The sequence below is a fragment of the Crinia signifera genome, chromosome 1, assembly GCF_055691185.1.
Source record: "Crinia signifera chromosome 1, ASM5569118v1, whole genome shotgun sequence".
NCBI classification, from domain to species: Eukaryota; Metazoa; Chordata; class Amphibia; order Anura; family Myobatrachidae; genus Crinia; species Crinia signifera.
In genome coordinates, this window is record NC_139217.1 from 84,673,686 (window position 1) to 84,678,356 (window position 4,671).

A 4,671-nucleotide genomic window follows, 5' to 3' on the forward strand; every position below is an offset into this window, starting at 1 on the left:
GATTGGCCATATTATGAGCTATGCTACAGTGTCTTTGGCAAAAGTGCCCTAACTAATCCCATCGCACTATCATCATCCAGCTGTGCCAATAGTCAGATGTCAGTAGAGGAGGACCATGCCGAAACACAGCACAGCCTCCCCAGCTCACAATGTGGACCACCATCCCCGCTGCTCGTATCTGACTGCAGTTTGGAAGAGTCAAGCATGAAGGATGATTCCGTCAGCGCTGTCCTAAATGAGGAGGTAGAGGCTTCTCAGCCGGAGACTTCACAGGCACCCAAGTCGACGGAGATTTCCCAGGCACCCAAGCCCACAACTTTGCGCTCCAATAGTAAGTATTAAATTTGCACACAGACAAGCACATACACAGACATTATGTAGTGGTGTCAAAACTATCACACTTCAAGCTCCTTTGGTACTACACATCCTAGCATGCTGTGTCATAGTTGCTGCAGTAGCCAATACATAAGACCAAAACTTATGTTAACACATGGTGGGATGTGTGGATAGTTGAATGGCAACCTAGAACAATACACCTCAATACCTTTAAACTGTCTTTGAAAAAGGATTGAAAACATAATGGGCAATGGATAGGTAGTGTGCATGTGCCGGAAGGCCGCAAACATGTGTTGGTTAAACTATGCAATGTTTATATATGATCAGTGTGTAACAAATCATTTTTTATCCCTTTCACAGTCTATAACGTTAAAAAAAAAAAGCCGAAACCAAACAGAACAGAACAATCGGTGAGAGCAATGACAACGATTATTCTGGAGCATCTACGTGAGGCGGATAGCGATTTGAATGCTCATGAAGATGCAAGAATTGCCCGTTTTTTAGCATCTGAAAAAGAAATGCATGATTCTTTTATGTCACAAATAGCGGATATGCATGAGAGGCAGATGACATTGTTTGAGCGTATGTTTAGCCTTATCCCTGCCAATACACAAGCACCACAAAAAGACCACACACAAGTGCCATATGGCCAGTACAACTATGACCATGCTCAGTATCCTAACACATCAACCCCACAACCCGAACAATATCGGGTTTATAGGCAATTGAGTTAGGCCTGTTGTTGCTACAGCAATGTTTGTATGTATCTTTTCAGGTTGTTAGGTTTCTGCACAATGTAGGTAGAGAAGCCAAAGTTGGGCCAGTTGGTACACATTTTTTATATATAATTTTAAAATACATAACAAGTCCATATTACAGGTACAGGTAGTATAGGGCACATGTATAAGATATATATATATATATATATATACATAGAAGGGCAAGTAAAGGTCGCAGTACTAGGGTGCTCATTTTTTTTATTTAAAAAAATATATAGTATATATATATATATACATTTTCCTACCTCAAGGATGTACGTTCTTAGGCCTGAAATAATTAGGTCCACGTGATAACTAGAATGGCCATAGCAGAGGGGAAGATGTATGGAGCAGTGATAGTGCTTTAGGCCCTCCTATCAGCTCCAAACTGTTAGGTGTATGAAGGGTTTCTGAAGGGACAGTTTGGAGCTGATAGGATTGTCAATTTATGACTTCTCTCCCCCCCCCCCCCCCATCACTGCGTCATACATCTTCCTCCCTCTTGTGTTCTCTTTGCACTTATATTTTTGCACTAATAAATGTTTACCAAGCCATTTTGTACCTGCAAGTAAAGGTCGCAGTACTAGGGTGCTCATTTTTTTTATTTTAAAAAATATATAGTATATATATATATACATTTTCCTACCTCAAGGATGTACGTTCTTAGGCCTGAAATAATTAGGTCCACGTGATAACTAGAATGGCCATAGCAGAGGGGAAGATGTATGGAGCAGTGATAGTGCTTTAGGCCCTCCTATCAGCTCCAAACTGTTAAGTGTATGAAGGGTTTCTGAAGGGACAGTTTGGAGCTGATAGGATTGTCAATTTATTTCTTCCCCCCCCCCCATCACTGCGTCATACATCTTCCTCCCTCTTGTGTTCTCTTTGCACTTATATTTTTGCACTAATAAATGTTTACCAAGCCATTTTGTACCTGTATGTCAAGTTTTGAAAACATACAAGAAAGTTTTTTGACATGTTTTATAATTATACTTCAAGTATACAAAAAATGAATAAACACAAACTGTTCAACCAGCAATATTTCTCTGTGTCCCCTACTGCAACATTGATGTAAGGTTTTGAGTTATTGTGGCTCTTATCCGCTCTGCGGCAACGCTATGCACCCCCTCATAGCCTGCTGCATCATGTACGTTTCCCAACAACTCCTGGTCCAGCACATTCCACTCAGGAAGAAAGTTTTCCTTTTGCAGCTCACATATATTGTGCAGAATGCAGCAAGCTGCGACAATATCTGGCATGATTTTTAAGTCCACATCATTCCTCTTCATGAGGCAACGCCAGCGTCCTTTTAATCGGCCAAAAGCATTTTCAACTGCCATACGGGCAGAACTGAGGGCATGGGTATATGCAATCTGTTGTGGCGACAGTTGAACATGCTGGGTGTAGCCCTTCCATCAGCCAGTGCTGCAAGGGGTAGGCTGCATCACCAATGAGGTGGACCGGAATTTCCACACCATCAACAGTCACCGATTTCTGTAAAAAGAATTATATTTATTCCTGGTTCAAAACATAAATATTGGTTTATGGGTGAACATAAAGTGTAGGGTACAAATTTCTTACCTCTCTAGGGAACAGACATCCACCTAGCTGGTCCTCCGCAATACTGTACAGATCTGAATTGGCTAGCACCCTCGCATCATGTGACCTACCGGGCCAACCTATGAACACATCTGTGAAACTAAAAAGAATGGTATATTACATATTGTTCCTCCAAAGAAAATGCCCACCCTTACAAAAAAAATAGTAAACTATTGCTTACCAGTATTTATGGTCCACTACAGCTTGCAGGGCAATAGAATGCCACCCCTTGCGGTTATAGTAGTCTGCGGGGTTATCACGGGGGGCAATGATGGGAATGTGGGTACCATCGATTGCTCCACCACACTGAGGATATCCACGCCTCTTGAATCCCTTGACAGTGTCCTCTAGCCGCTGTCCTTGTGGCAAGGATATAAAGCGCTGGTATAGGGTTTTCAGCAATGCCCGTGTGACTTGGTATACAATCTTGCACACTGTGCCAATTCCTACACCAAATAGACAAGAGAGTGTTCTATACTCTCCAGGGGTAGCGTACCACTAAATAGCAATTGCTAACCTCCTGCTGGGCTCAATAGGCTTCCTGAACTTGGTGGTCTGCTTCGTGATGGCAGGGGACAGTAGTTCCAAAATATAGAAAAATGTAGCACGGGACATTCTGAAATGTGCCATCCACTGCTCATCCTGGAAACTTAGAACTGTCTGCATGAAAGCCTCCCCATGTCTGCGATCTCTCATCCACATTCTTCTGGTTGGTGCAGTGCTCATTTGCAGGATGGTGGAAACACTCGCTGATAACAGCACTCTCCTCCTCCTCAAATAATGGCGACGAGCACTCTCCCTCTCCGCAAAGAATTGGGTCCTCCTCCTCCAGCGCAGCAGTAGGTAGCAGAGTGTTATAAGCTGCATCAAGCTGTCCATGGCAGAATAGTACAGCAAAATACTGCAAAATGTCTGCAAGCCCAGCATAGACACAGCTACTCTCTCAGACTCCATTGCTGCAATGCTGTAAGAAATCCACACCCACCACCCCTCCCCTTTGTCCCCTTTGTGACTTCAAACTGGTTTGGACTGGAAAAAAGCTATGTCTTGTGGGCATTCTTGGGATTTTTCAAAGTTTACCCGGGTTTAGTGTAAAAGGCTCCGACACGGGTATAACACGGGTCTGTGCGCAGTGTGAACATTGTTTTTACCCGTGTCTTACACGGGTATGATCCGTGTTCAAAAACCCGTGTTTAACACGGGTTTCAGATGGAAAAGGGGTATTAGAGAATCAAACCCAGGTCTCCGAGCATGGAGAGCGGCACACTTATCCACTAGCCTACGATACCTGGTGATAGCGAGCTGTGCTCATGAGTCTATGTAAAGAGTGATCTCATGTCATCAGTGCTTACTGAATACTGCATCAGCTATGAAAACTGTTGGGCTGTATGTTTATGAAATAATTTGCCTAGGGGACCTAGATGCTCCACCTTACCACTGTACATTACACATTTGCCCGATGCACAAGCCTCTCAAACACAAGCGTGTCCCATTCTTGGTGGATGGCGTGGCTCTATCTGTACTGTACTGTATATCAATCCGCCGCTGGAATAGTGGAGCATTATCCACCCAGCGCTGGCGAGGTATTGCATGCATATTGCATGGTGCACCTCAACGCACCACAGTGCGTCAGCACACTACAGAAGTGGTGCTCAAAACCCTTGTCTAGGCGTGCTGGTGCAATGGATGAGCGTGGTTCCATCTGTACATGCTATTTCCATGCTACCTTGCAGTGTGGTGGCTGATGCCTGCAGAACTTGCAATATAATATTGGAGTAGACTGTTGACTTCCTGAGTTTGACTTTAATCTCATTCACTGCTATCATCTTTGTAGCCAGGTTGTCAGTGTGCCCCTCATGCCCTGTAAAGTATTAATTGTGTCTTTTTATGGCTGAGCTTACCTCCTTCCTCATCCTGGTCCCTTCCTATTTTGTCAGTTCTGGGCCCCACAATTCCTGATTGCAGACCTGGGGGCCAG

At 43.9% G+C, this 4,671-nt stretch overlaps 1 long non-coding RNA gene across 1 annotated transcript; it reads right to left on the reverse strand.

Annotated features, from left to right (window-relative positions):
• Positions 1 to 2,512: 2,512 nt before the first annotated feature.
• Positions 2,513 to 2,903, reverse strand: LOC146026150 (uncharacterized). Its single transcript, XR_014454371.1, has 3 exons — positions 2,875 to 2,903; positions 2,676 to 2,793; positions 2,513 to 2,588 (listed from the first exon to the last, which is right to left on the reverse strand). It is a non-coding gene; the product is annotated as an uncharacterized LOC146026150 (long non-coding RNA).
• Positions 2,904 to 4,671: the final 1,768 nt, after the last annotated feature.